Here is a 15,497-nt window from a genome sequence, read left to right as displayed (position 1 = left end):
GAAACCCCTTTTCTGAGAATGAGGGTAGCCAATAACAAGCCCTGCCTTACCATAGCCCCACCCACTCTCTGAAAGGCTTGTTGAGTGCCAGGGGTGGTACTGGGGGTACCATTGCAGCCATAGGCACTACAATGGGGAACTCCAAACTAGAGTATCACAGAATAAAATATTCCCACATGAATGTTTCTTTCCAGCTAACATAATTATTGTTTCCTCACCTTAAGCTCTAGCATCTTTCAGGTTCGCTTTACTCTAGAAAAGCATGCATGGGTGTGGGCCATGGCTCAGCAGTAGAACATCTGCTTTGAATTCAGAAGGTCCTGAGTTTAACACCCAGTGCCTGCCATTTAAAGGATTAAGGAGTAGTTGATGTGTAAATTGTCTGTCTGCTTGGGAACAAAATGAACAATATTTACCTTGATTTGACCAATGATCTGACTCAGTAGAATGTGGCTTTGTGTGTGCTTCCCACTAGGTGTGCACCACAACTGCTGTGTCATCCTTAATCATGTTTACATGTTTATTATCATGTATTAGCTACATGGCACTTCACAGTGCAGAATGCTGGAGTGGAGATACATTATCGCTCCAGTCTTGGTCCATCTACACTGGCTTCCAGTTTGTTTCCAGGGTCAGTTCAAGGTGCTGGTGTTGTTTACCTTTAAAGCACTATATAGGGCCTAAAACAAGTTTGGAAGGGATCTAATACTACTACTACTAATAATAACATTCAATTTATAACATTAAGTTGTGCCCTTCAGCACAACTTAATGCCCACTCAGAACGGTTTACAAAGTATGTCATTATTATCCCCGCAACAAAACACCCTGTGAGGTGGGTGGGGATGAGAGAGCTCCAGAGAACTGTGACTAGCCCAAGGTCACCCAGCTGGCTTCAAGTGGAGGAGTGGGGAATCAAACCTGGCTCTCCAGATTAGAGTCCCATGCTCTTAACCACTACACCAAACTGTCAGCCTCACAGGTAACTCTGGCTTGAGAAATTCCTGGAGATTTCAGTGGGGGAGGGGGAGACAGCAGAGTTTGGGAGGGGAGAAAGCTTGGCAGGGATGTGATAGTGGAGTCTGCCCTACATTTCTGCTTTTAACTTCAGTGGAACTGATCACTATAGACGGGAGATGAGTTGTTATTTCCAGAGAACTCCAGGCTCCACCTAGAGGTTGGTAACCCTAAGAACATGACAGGGCTGTGTCATAGTAATGGAAGGAGACTGTGTCAGTGAATGTTCTTATATTCTCTTTTCTCACTGCGTCACACATGGCAAGAAATTTGAACATGCTTTTCTGGGAGCCCTTTCTGAAGGAAAAGCCTGAGGAGAAAGCCAAAGAAAGCTACCAAAGCAGGCTGTCTATCCTGTCTGATGCTTGCACATAGGGATACTGGCCAAGAACATGACAAAACATATTAGTGTTATGGGCAGATTAATTGCTCTCGCCTATCCATTGGACAAAATAAAAAGCTGCATTCCTGTATTCAACAATTTACCAAAACGGCTGTCATGTTCTCTGCTATAGAAAAGAGCAAGAGTACAGTAGCACTTCAGGCCAACTCCTGATTAGACATGGGCACGAACAGCATTATGAACAGAAAAAACCTCACGAACAGCCCATTCGTCTGTTCACGAACAAGCCATTTGCAAGGCCCCATTCTGAATGAACAAGTGGTCATTGCAAGCCTCGTTCATTGCCTTCATAAGCCGTTCATCAAGCCAGACAGTCTAGGGCCTTTCAATCAATTCCCCTGGCAATGGAGGCAGGGACTGAACTCTGTCTGAACTCCTTCTGGCTTTCCTTCTGTCTTTAACCCTTCAAAGTACTTCCAGCAGAGAGTCCCATTTTTGCCACTGTGAAGAGAAAATGACAGCTAATGGGGAGACCCATGAATCATGCCTTTCCCGGGGTGCAATCTCTCTGAAACTTTGGGAGACTTCGGAGGACAGTGAGGACTGCAAATTTGGTGAGTATTGGACATTGGGATGGTCAGTTTGTAATCCCTCAAAGTAGCTTCCAGCAGAGAGTCCCGTTTTTGCCACTGTGAATGACATGAAAGGGGGAGACCCATGCATCATGCCTTTCCTGGGGTGCAATCTCTCTGAAACTTGGGGGGACTTTGGAGGACAGTGAGGACTATATCCCCTGCAAATTTGGTAGGTATTGGACATTGGGATGGTCAGTTTGGAACCTCTCAAATTAGCTTCCAGCAGAAAGTCCCGTTTTTGCCACTGTGAAGTGAAAATGGCAACAAAAGGGGAGACCCATGCATCATGCCTTTCCCGGAGTGCAATCTCTCTGAAACTTGGGAGGTCTTCAGAGGACAGTGAGGACTATTTCCCCTGCAAATTTGGTGGGTATTGGACATTGGGATGGTCAGTTTGTAACCCTCAAATTAGCTTCCACCAGAGAGTCCTGTTTTTGCCACTGTGAAGAGAAAATGACAACAAAGGGGGAGACCCATGCATCATACCTTTCCCAGGGTGCAATCTCTCTAAAACTTGGGGAGTTTTCAGAGGGCAGTGAGGACTATGCCCCTGCACATTTGGTGGGTATTGGACATTGGGAAGGTCAGTTTGGAACCCCTCCAAGTAGCTTCCAGCAGAGAGTCCCGTTTTTGCCACTATGAAGAGAAAATGACATGAAAGGGGGAGACCCATGCATCATGCCTTTCCTGGGGTGCAATCTCTCTGAAACTTGGGGGTTCTTCAGAGGAACAGTGAGGACTATGTCCCCTGCAAATTTGGTGGGTATTGGACATTGGGAAGGTCAGTTTGTGGGGTGTTTAAAGGGCCCTGCCCCTTGCATGTGGCAGGAAAGGGCCTTTTAAACTATCAGCTGGCAGGTGGCAGAGGGGAATCCCCCTCACATCAATCCCCCTCACATAGCCTCATATCAACCCTGTGAATAAAGTTACCAACCTCCAGGTGGGACCTGGGGTTCTCCTGGAATTATACCTGATCTCCAGTCTACCGAGATCAGTTCCTCTACCGAAAATGGCAGTTTTGGACTCTGTGGCATCATGTCCCTAGTGAGCTCCCTCTGTCCCCCACTTTGCCCTCCCAGGAACTACTCATAAAGCTCCAGGAATTTCCTAAGCTGAAGTTGGCAACCCTGCATGTTCTAGGCTGGTACTTCTTGTTCCCCTGAAAGACAGCCACCTGTCAATGCTTCCCTGTGCCTGCCTTTCAGCCCCAAGCTCTCCCACCATCACTGCCTCACTGTCCCAATTCCCTTCTGGCCCCAGTAAGCCCTCTTGTCCCCTTTGCTGCCTTTCTATATTGCCCATGGAGGTGCAAGGGAGACAGCCAGTCCATCGGCGCTGGTGCTGTGTTACTTCTGGCCCAGCCCAGCTGTGTTTACATTCAGTTGGGCAGATTGAGGTGTGGAGCCATCAAACAGCCCTGGCAGCCACTCCCTGTCACAGTGTTATTTTCCTGTGCTATGTGCAAATCACTTTCTGCTAAATAAGACTGAGCTCAAACTGTAAAATGTAATACAAGCTCAGCTGTAGAAAACAAAAAATATCCCTCAAAACACAGACTGTCTGCATACTAGGCAGTAGTTTTTTAAGGGCACAGAATAATTGAGAACACCCTCATACAAAAAGCCATAAGAAATGTGGGCCATTTCCACACATACCAGCATAGTGCTAATCTCTTGCAATGAAGGCTTCTTCCTGGTGCAATTTCTGACCTCACCATGCCACAATCCGCCCTTGTTGCAAGAGATTAGTGCTATGCTGGTACGTGTGGAAATGGCTGTGATTTTAGTGGAAGTGACAAAAGAGAGAAAATTTCAAAAGATGAATTTAGGCTAAGGCTGTCAATGAGCCTGCAGTGTGGAGAAAAATGTGATCGTTTAATAAAGACGATTAATGTGTAGAAATGGGCAACTGAAGCTTTTCATGGCATAAAAGTAAATAACATCCCATTTCTGAGGGGAACAGAATTTTTTTTCTCCAGGCAGTTGGCAACTCGAATTTAGGTTTCTTCACATATGTATACTCACAAACACCCCTCCCCTCCTTTTACATGCATTTCTTTATGGGTCATTCACTGAAACTCAAAAGTGGACTACATACTATGGTTGCATCTTTATCTTGGGGCAGCCAGTTTCCCAGGACTCCTATTTGGTCATAGGCAACTGCATTATGTCATTGGCCAAGGTCCTGTGTGTGTAAGTGAAATGAAAACTGGCCAGAACAGAGTTAATCGTGTGCGTTAATCCCTGACAGACTTTTAAAATCGCAAATGTGCATTGCAAATTCTCTGCCCTCTTTTCTTCCTCCTGTAAATGATAGCAACTTTGGATTAGGTTCATTCATGCTGTCAGGGTTTATATGGACTCCACTGGGGGAGGGAGGAAAGAGCAGCTTCACCAACTCAGCAGAACCCGGGAAGAAACATGGTGCAATGTTAAATGCATAATGGTGCAACTGCCTGTTGGGTTTGCCTGTAAAAAACTGACAGCTTCTCCCCTGCTTCCCACTACAGGTCCCACATTTTCATGCTGCTACAAATTCCGCTGGTTCTGCTGCTTTGCAAGTTATCAGCTCAGAAATTGGGCAGTGTTGCAACATGATCTGGTGCCTGCCCTATTTACTTGATAATAAGCCTTACTTTATTTATTGGAACTAAAGAACTGTAGCCTTCAGAGGTAAATAAAGACTATACAAATCTGGCTGGATCATATCAAAGGGGAATCTAGTCCAGCTTCAAGAAATAGCCCAGGACTCATCTTCTGAAAAGCATGCAAACAGAGCAGGAAGACAGTAGCCCACCCCTCTTGCTTTTCCTCACTATCTTGCATTCAAATGTATAATGCTTGAGTTCAGGGTTGCCAAGAGAGTAGGATTAGGTACAAAAATCCATAGGCTCGGAGGGTCTGAGGAGCTAAACATATACGTAACTGTGTAAGTAAGCCCTGTATAGTTTGTGACTAGCATTAAGGACTCCCATATGAACCTACCTGACTGCTAGAGTCATCTCATGAAAGATGGCCTTCTTGGTCATAGCACCAGAATTATGGAATAATCTTCAGTGAGTGAAGATTATTTTTGGTTTTCTTGGGTTCCTTCAATGATACCTCAATCAGCCTTGTGTTTTCATTTGCTGTCTTGGGTTTTATATATGTATTTTTATCTCTGATTTTAAACTGGTTTTATGACATATTTCTATTGTGCTTGGTTTACTTGTTAGCTGCCTTAGCAGCTGGGTAAAAAGGCAAAATATAAATTTTGCATATTTGTTCAAATATGGGGGCTAGGGCTACCAGTCCCCTGGTATGGCAATTTCTTTATCTAGCAATATTATAGCACTGAAATGATATATTGAATCATCCTTTCTACCAGTTAAGATCTTCTTCTAAAGCTCTGTTTTTTATGCTGAGCTTAGGGTGACCAGAGATGGGACTTTTTCATTTGTTGCCCCTCTGGAGTGCCATCTCCCTAGAATCTTATGTGACACCTAGCTCACTTTTCTTTAGGTGCCAGGCCAAAACATTTCTCTTTATCCAGACATTTAACAAAAGGGACCCATATTTTTTGTTGGTTTTCCATCTCCTGTGAACCTGAGGACTATTTTATCAATCCCATTTTAGACTGGTGTGTTTGCTGTTTTTATGCCTTGTTTGATTTATTTAGAATATTTCTATGCTACCTCTTCTCTGATGCTTGAGGTGGCTTACACTTAAAAACCACAGTATAAAAAGCCCCTGATCCATTAAAAAAAATAAAAAACCAAGCCATTAAAAATAAAAAACACAAGCCACTGCAGCATAAAAACCATTCATAAAACAGAATCAGACCATTAAGAAGCTGGTAAGATAAAGCCCCTAATTAAATGGTTTTTTTAAAAAAGTGTTTTGGCCTGGTGCCTAAAAGAAAACAATGTAGGCACCAGGCAAGCATCAAGTGAGAGGGTATTGCAAAGGTGAGACGTGCCACAGGAAATGCCGTCGGTACTCACTGCCTACTTCCCCCTTAAGGTGGGGGCAGAGAGGACAGAATCTGCAAGACAGTGTAACATTTATTTATGTCATTTATTTCATAGTTTTAGTAGTGAGCCATCAATTCACGAGCAGCTTCTAGAGAAGCAGCATACAAATTTTCTAAACAAATATAGAGATAATAGTGATGTATATTATACTTGAAGAAATTGGAAATATTGGAATTGGAAATACTTAAACGTAGACTGGAATTGGAAATAAATGTAGATTGGAATTGGAAATATAAACATAGATGGTCTTTTGTGTACAAGATGTGCTGTTTTTGCAACAGTGTAGTCGGGGGTATACAAGCTTGAAATACATATTTTTAAAAATTGTTATCCTGGTAATATTTTGAAAGCAGGAAGGGTCACCTTGTGAAACAAAAAGATTAACAAATTTAAAAAAGTTCATATTACAAGCTTTCTATATTCAGTCTTGTTTGGTGGCATCACCATTTTTGCAGAGCCAGAGCCACTGTTACTATCTATTAAACCCGGACTATCCACTAGCTGTTTTAGCCACATGAAATATTTTCCTTAACATAAACCAGAATTTTCTTCTGATGTGCCGGGAATGCTTGATCATTTAATTTTAACAGCTGTTACTGAGGTCAGCTTTATGACCATTGGTGAGGATTACTCCTGTATTTCAGTTTTATGCAGTGGATACCAAATATTTAACAATCAGTAAAAGAGGAAAACAGAGCAAAGAACCAGTGTTCAATAAACAAAGAGGACAAATTTTAAAGCAGGAATCATTTGTTCCTTTTTAAATATATAGCACAAAAAACAGAATATATACTGTCAAATTTATTCTAAGGAAATGTGAACAAACACAGGCAGTTATACCTTAATCAGTACTCAAAACTAAGTCCATCTGATATCAAAATTATGGGGCTGACTGTTAGATTTCAGTGCGTATAAACTGTAACTCTGTTGCTGGATAAAGGAGGCTGCACTGGGATCAGATTTCCTTTACATATATGCAAAAAGTGATTTGATTCTTCTGATAATAGGAAAATAATAGCTCAGTGGTTCCCAACCTAGTGCTCAGGACGCTTGGGGGGGCATGGGGGGTATTGGAAGAGGTCTATGAATCCATGTGCGCTCTAAGCATTGTCATTTTGATCTTTTTGACATTATGTATTTTCTCCATCAACAGATAACACAATCACTACCAGGTTTGGGTGGGGAGATTTTTGATGTTAAAAAGGGGCTCTCATACTTGAAAAAGATGGGGATCTCTGAAATTAGAGTGCCTGTTGGGGGCAGGAAATCTTCTGCCCCCAGTAGGCCTTGCCTGGCAGCAGTCAAGTGGCCAGCATGAGGAAGGTTTTTTTTTTTTTAAATGTCAATTGGCAATGGCATGAAGTCAGTTTTAGAAAACCCAGAAGTGATGTCATGCTTCTCTTGGAATTGCCAGAAATTCTATCGTAAAACTTTAGGGTGGGGACATGGAAAATGGCTGCCAATGCCAGCATGATGTCACACTGAAAGAAAACCCAGAAGGGATGTCAGTCTTTTCTAGGAATTGCCAAAATCTCTATGGCTTTGTCATCAAGTTTCCAGCAATTCCTAGAGAAACATGACATTCCTTCTGGGTTTTCCCTGGAGGTGACATCATGCCATCACTGACAGCCACCTTCCAGGTACCCCCTCCCAATCCCGAGTCTACAACTATAATAAATGGTGGACTTGTTGTGTACTGTTTCAATTATAACCTGGTAAAGGTAAAGGTAGTCCCCTGTGCAAGCACCAAGGGTCAGGAAGGCAACGGCAAACCACCCTGTAAAAAGTCTGCCAAGAAAACATCGTGATGCAACGTCCCCCCATGGTATAACTTGGTATTCTAAAAAAAAACTTGGGGAGGGATAAAACAGAGAAACAGACTTCAGCCTCAGTAGAAAGACTTTACCATTAGAGATTTTATGATCTAAATTCTTCTCCCCCAAAGCTGATCTACTTTTAATAAAACACCATGCAACATGTACAGCCACAATTTAATGATTTTACTGTCAAAAATGAACCCTTAATACCTCTTAATAAAAAGTCTTCTAGGTTGCCAAAAACTTATAAAATACAAACCTTTAAAAAAATTATTAGCAATATGGAAATAAACCGCAGAGTGTTTGCAGATAGATTGGAAATAACATATTTCCAAATGTGCTTGAGCATTCTGATGCATATCCCAAATGCCCCATTTGGTGCCAGATAACCATGTATATATTTGGTAACCTCTGGGTTTTCCCCCCTTTCAAATTAACAACAGGCTTTGTTGGTGCTCCCTTTCATTTGTCAGTGAATGACAGTGCTGATAATGAGCAAACATTCTTTTATTAGAATGAATACCCTTCTCAGCTTGAATGGAATTGTTGCTTTTGAGTTTTCTATAATTAAATATGCAACAAAACAGAGAAGCTTAGGTCTGCCCTCCCTCTGTGGAATAGGCTAATATTAAATCTGGACCTGTATAGATTGCTGAAATATACTGCTAAAGTTTCTTAGATTGGCCAAACCAGTAACAATGGAACAAAAGTATAGATAAAAATCAAGTCCACTCCTAGAAACATGTACAGTCAAGATAAACACACTTTAATGAATTAACGTATTTATTTATTTACATTCTTTTTATGCTGCTTTTCTCATTGAGTCTTACATGGTGGAAATTGATATGATCAACAGCTGGGACATTCAGTAAACAATACAATACAATACAATATGGTAAGGATTGCAGAAATTTGAAAACAAACAGAAATCCGATACAGACCTGAAGTAATGCTGAAACAAAACACAACATGATATATTAATTTAACATGACATATTAAATGATGTGAAAACGACTTAGTAGAAGCATACTTGCAGCGACAGACAGTACACTATAGTATAGTCTACAGTCCCTAAACTTTTACCAAAGCATCTCTCTGAACAATTTCCTTACAGTAGAGCCCTGTTACCTGTGTAAAAAGGTCTCCTAATTCAGTTTTGTATAGTTTACAGGAATCAAGGTAAGTGGGAGCTTTCCTGGCCTCTTCAGGCAGGCCACCACAGAGAATGCATGTGTAGGGCAGCTGTTGATTGGTACCCACAGAAGGCCCTGTTCAGATAAGTGAAGCTGTGTTGGTGGAACATAGAGAGATAGTCTTGTAGATATGAGGGACAAAGGCCATAAAGGGCTTTGTATGTGATAGACAATAGCTTGAATTGAGCCCAGTAACTGATGGGCTATCTGTAAGCTGTGAAAAATTCCTATTGTAGACCATAAAAGACCGATTGTAAACCATAAAAGACCAATTTCTTAGACTGGATCAAACTGGTAAATTTCTTTCTATACATAAGGGGTCTCAAGTAGTCTACAGAAATGCAACTTGCATGAGGCAACACTGATATTTATTTTATTTATGTTATTCATAGTCCACCTTTCTCACTGAGAGCAGAACCACAAGTGACAAAAGGCACAGATTGGACACTTGTCAGCTTCCCTCAAGTTTTGATGGGAAATGTAGGCATCCTGGTCTCGCAGCTTCGCTCTCTGACTGCTGTCCAATGGATTTTTCAACTGTCACTTGTCCAACATTCCGCCAAGCTGCCTACATTTCCCATCAAAACTTGAGGGAAGCTGACAAGTGTCCAATCTGTGCCTTTTGTCACTTGTGGTTCTGCTCTGAGATGCAATAGAATGTTACTGCTCATATCTCTCTCATTTATAGCTTATTGTGTTAGCTTAAACTTAATATGTTTAATTGGCTCTGATGACCTGTTACCTGTAATTAATTCTCAGTTATATTGCAATTCATGAAATGTCAATATGGTATGTTGTAAATCTTCAAATTGAAAATAAAATTTGGAAAAAAGGTGGATTATGTAGTGTGAGTTACTACTACACTCAATTTTGAGGGAATTTCAATTAAAAAATGTAATAGGGTATATAAATGCAAATTTACAAGATTTAAAACCAACAGAAATCCATTCCAGAGCTGAAGAAAGGCTGAAACAGACCATAAGCAATTGTAGCTTACAGACTAAACAACATAGAACTACCCAGTAGGATCATATGTAAAACAACAGATAGTACATAGTAGTAAAGTTTATGGCCCTTATCTCTTTACTTGATGCATCTCTTTGAGACCACTTTCTTACAGTACAGTCCTCCTGTATGAGTGAAAAGCCCTCTTGAGTAGACATGAGCACAAACCAAAAAATAATAATGAACCACATGATTCATGGTTTGTAGCATTCCACGGAACCTCAAACCACAAAGTTCTGACCTTTTCCCAGTTCTTGGTTCATGGTATTTCAACTGCCCTGCACCTGCTGCTGAAGCCGGTGCGGGGCATTTGAAACAGATAACCCCTTTCTTCTGCTACCCAGGCTGAACCCAGCACGGGGTCTGTGAAATTGACAGACTCTTTCACTGGAAACCGGGCAGGGTCTGTAAAACTGAGAGCCTCTTTCTCCTGCCACCCAGGCTGTCAGTTTCACGGTGGTTCCAGGGGGACTGTGAAACTGACAGCCCCTTTCTCCTGCTGCCTAGGCTGTCAGTTTCCAGTTCCAGCGCAGAGTCTGTGAAACTGACAGTCCAGGCAGCAGGAGAAAGGGGCTGTCAGTTTCACAACCTCCGCTCAGGAACTGCTGTGAAACTGACAGCCTGGGCAGCAGGAGAAAGAGGCTGTCAGTTTCACATACCCTGTGCTGGTTTCAGCACATGGCTGAATCCAGCCTAGGGTCTGTGAAACTGACAGCCTCTTTCTCCTGCTACCAGAGCAGCAGGAGAAAGGGGCTGTCAGTTTCACAGATGCTGCGCTGGGTTCAGCTGATGGGCTCAAACCAGCATGGGGTCTGTGAAACTCCAAACCCGCCACAGAACAGCTGGAAAAATTCATTTGTTCCAGAAAAACACGTTCCCATGGAATGCATATTTTGGTGCAAACGAACTGACCGTTCCGTACAGAATTTTGTTCTGTGGTTCATTTTGTGCCCATCTCTACTCTTGAGTAATTCAATTCTGCATCATTAGCGGAAATGCAAATGAGTGGATCTTTCTGGACCTCTTCAGGTAGGCTGTTCCATAAGGTGGGTGCCACCACAGAGAATGCATGCATAAAGGCGGCTGTTGATTTTGCCCATGTGCAAAGTGGCACCTATAGAGGTCCTGTTTAGATGAGCAAAGCTGTGTTAGTGGAACATAGGGAAACAGATGTAAACAGACCATACAACTAGCTTGAAAATGGTTGTTAGAATCATGAAAATTGATGCTGGGTGACAGACCGCCTAGGTTATGCAACTATTTCCTGATAAAATGGTAGACATGTGTATGGCAAAGGAAAGGGTCATTCATTTCTTTATTTATGGTCATTTGACCAATCATTTAACAAACACCATTGCACTAAAAAGAAAATTCAAATCATAGAATAGAACAAATAAAACAATTTGGAGTTAAGATCCAATTACAGTACAATATGGTTTCTGAGACCTGAATATCACCAAACAATATCTGGCTACTTGACAGGTAATCTTGGCATTCTTATCAGACAGAAGGTAATCAAGTCTAGCTTTTTCAGTGAGACCAGAAATTTTACCTAATAGTGGTATGATCATCTCATCTCTTTCTGGAAGAATAAGACAGATTTAAACCTTTCAAAATGATCAAGATTCCCCCTCCCATTTTGAGTTAATAATAATAATAACATACAATTTATATACTGCCCTTCAGGATAACTTAACATCCACTCAGAGCAGTTTACAAAGTATGTCATTATTATCCCCACAACAAAACACCCTGTGAGGTGGGTGGGGCTGAGAGAGCTCCTAGAAGCTGTGACTGACCCAAGGTCACCCAGCTGGGTTCAAGTGGAGGAGTGGGGAATCAAACCCAGTTCTCCATATTAGAGTCCTGTGCTCTTAACCACTACACCAAAAAGTTTAATACTATGAAAACCATATATATGTTATGCAATTATGAGAGCCAATGTTGTATAGTGGTTAGAGTGGCAGACTAGGATCTGGGAGACTTAGGTTTGATTCCTTGATCTGCCATGGAAGTTTGCTGGGTGACCTTGGGCCAGTCATTCTCTCTTAGCCTAACCTACCTCACAGGGTTGTTGTGAGGGGAAAATGGAGGAGAGGAGAATAATGTAAGCTGCTTTGCGTCCCCATCAGGGTGAAAAGCAGATTATAAATGAGTAATTTTTTTAAAAAATAAACAAAATGTCAGGTGCCGGCCCATAGTTCAGCAATTGTGCAGATACGTGTAAACAAAGCAGGAACAGCAGTGATGTGGAGTCCTTGGTGTTCTGGCTCTGATGCCTCAGCAGAGCTCAGGCACTTATATAAACTATGACTACAATGACAGCTCTGTGTGTGTGTGTGTGTGTGTGTGTGTGTGAGAGAGAGAGAGAGAGAGAGAGAGAGAGCGCGATCAGGAGACTCAATAAAAGAGGGGGGAAGGCAGAACAGCGAAACCACCCCACCAGATCTGCAGCTGTTCCCCAGGAAGGGCAGACAGAGACAAAGGGTGCCTTTGATCAAACTTTTGGGAACTCCCTTAGACAATTCTCCTTCAACTTGTGGATGGCAGAGATCAGAATAATATAATCTAGGGGTCTCCCCCTACCCTTTACAATCAGACAACAAAAGACCCAAACAATGGTGGGAATGGTGACCACTAAGGTTGAGGAGAATACTACTGTCTCCTATTTAATAACAGGAAATATTAGAAAGTTCCCTAGGACTCCATGGGGTGGACACGAAGAGTGGAACCCTTCCCTCTCAGACAAGCTCCACAAGAGCATGATAAATCAGTTTTGGCTGTTTGAAATGTCATCACTAAAAGCCCATAAATACCTTTAAAGATTTAAAAAAATAATAATAATGGGAAATAAGCAAAAGTTCTTTTTGAGGGGCATAAAAAAGTCTTCTCTCACCTCATGATTCTTCCTAGCTTTTTGAATCTTTCACTGTTAACTTTCATTTCTGTCCTGTGCCTAATATAGTTTACTTGCTAAAGTCAGGCAGTATTACAATCCCCATCTGTTTTGCTGAGTGGTGCTGGGTGGCATGTTTAAAAGATAAATAAATAAAAGTGATATTTAGAGATTTTATCTAATCAGGATTCCACAATAGATGACAAATTGCCCTCTGTTAAACTGTGATGTATAATTAATTACACTGAAAGCATTTTCCCCTTCAGCAGGATAAGGGTAGAAGGTTAAGTGACGGCTTTTGGCATCTTGAATGTGTGTGGTTTGTGGCTGGGAAACCGTGAAAAGAAACAAGAATTTTAAAAAGGGCAATTGACTACAGGTCCAGTGTTACAGATAAAAATATATATTTCTAGAAAGAATTAACATGTGGCTGGACAGCCAAAGGCCTGAGGAACTTTTGGGTGACCCATGGGATTTTGTTACACTTTCTTTTTTGGACCTCAGCTTTAATTTTTTTTAAAGCTTCCAGGCTTCTTGGAAAGAAAAGATTTTTTTAAAAAAAATATATGATTACCATATGTGAAACACTCACAAACAATTTTCAAATGATTTCCCAGAAGATTCTCTGGTGATCTTCTGTGGACAGGCATCCAGAAAGACAGGCATCCATCATGATTGTCCCCTGCCATAAGGGACTGTTCATCTGCTCGGGAAAGCACATTTAGTTCTATGTGGGAAGTGGTAAGGCCCAAGAAGCCTGGCCAATATTCCATGAGTTGTGTGTGGACCAAAACACAGTCCCCCAAATCCTCTGCACTGCATGAGTTCCTTGATAAATATGTAAAGATTATTTAGCAAATGGAAGTGGAAATTATTAGGGGGTTGCTAAACAAAACAAATGAGCCAGAAATACACCTGGAAACCACTGTTTCATTTCATTAAAGCAGCTTCTTTGATACTGAACCAAATCCGGGAATCCAAGTTATAATAAACACTCTCTTACTGAATAGTTCATGCATTTTTTCATTTCAGTTCTTACTGCACAGCAGCAGCAGCAGGCAGGCATGCACTGGGCTGGCAGCATCTTGTTTTCCTTAACAGTATTGTCTCCTACCAATCAGGACCCAAGGGAAGAGACCTTATGTTATACTGCATAATTAATTCCATTGGAGGGAAGGGAGAATGTGTTGGGGAAACATGAAGGAGAAATTGTTGCCTGAAAAAATCATAGGGAAAGGTACTGGACTAGACTGGACTGGAGGACTCCTGGAGGAAAGGCGTAGGTTGGCCAGAGAGATGCACCACTCCAGAACCATGGCAGTGGCCTCTCTCCCTATCCCCATCAGGGCACTTGGACAGTCAGCCGTGGTTTCACCGTGACAAAAAGTTACCAGGTGGGATGAAAGTGGCCTATTCAATCAACTGAAGTTGATAAAAGCCCTGGAAGACTTAAATCATAGTCTTTTGGGGCTCCCCCCCCCGAGTCAAATGGTACCCCCAAAAATTCACAGCTCCCACCTATGCAATGAACAATCTACTTTTATCTTCAGTTTTCCCCATCCTACTTCAACAGTACCCTGTTCCCATCCAGCATCCGCCCAAACATGATTTTTTAAAAAAATTCCACATCAAGCTTAAGTTGAAGCCCCCTGCAAGCCACTGGCCAATTCCACGCTTTCAAAAACAATCCTGCCTGCTCCAGCAAAAATCTGGAAAACTCATAGGTCTGTTTTGGAAGGGGGTGAAATTCAGACAATCATGCTGCTTGCCTGCACTTGGGTGATGGCAATTGACGGCAATTAATGCAAAAAATACATCCACCCCATTTTGCATCAGAATGCTGAGCGTCAAAATGAAGCATTTGTCTCATCATGGGAATGAAACTGCAAAGCACAAGGAAACATGGCAGTAACAAGCAACAGACAACAGTAGAACACAAGGGTAATATGTATTGTCGAAGGTTTTCACGGCCGGAGAACGATGGTTGTTGTGGGTTTTCCGGGCTGTATTGCCGTGGTCTTGGCATTGTAGTTCCTGACGTTTTGCCAGCAGCTGTGGCTGGCATCTTCAGAGGTGTAGCACCAAAAGATAGAGATCTCTCAGTGTCACAGTGTGGAAAAGATGTTGGCAGCTAACTGAAAGCAAACTTTGGCACCTAACTGAGAAGCACCTAACTGAAAGCAAACTTTCAGTTAGGTCACAAGGTCTACAGGAAACCAACTCACACTGATTGGTACTTACACAAAAACTCCAATCACCACCCCCGACAGAAAAGAGGCATAATGAAAACATTAGTGGATCATGCAAGACGGATATGTGAGCTGCACTTTCTCAATGAGGAAATTAATCATCTAAACCACGCACTTCAGGCAAATGGCTACTCCAGAAAAGAAATCCGAAGAGCAATCAAACCCAGGATGAATCAAACAACCAAGGAAAAACAGTCTCCTACAGGAAAAGTGTTTTTGCCATATATCAAAGGAATTACTGATCAGATGAGAAAGCTTATGAAAAAGCATAACCTTCAAGCAGTATTCAGACCCACCCGAAAAATACAACAGATGCTACGATCAGCAAAAG

The sequence above is a fragment of the Eublepharis macularius genome, chromosome 1 (assembly GCF_028583425.1).
Source record: "Eublepharis macularius isolate TG4126 chromosome 1, MPM_Emac_v1.0, whole genome shotgun sequence".
Lineage (NCBI taxonomy): Eukaryota > Metazoa > Chordata > Lepidosauria > Squamata > Eublepharidae > Eublepharis > Eublepharis macularius.
This window is presented reverse-complemented; position numbering follows the sequence as displayed.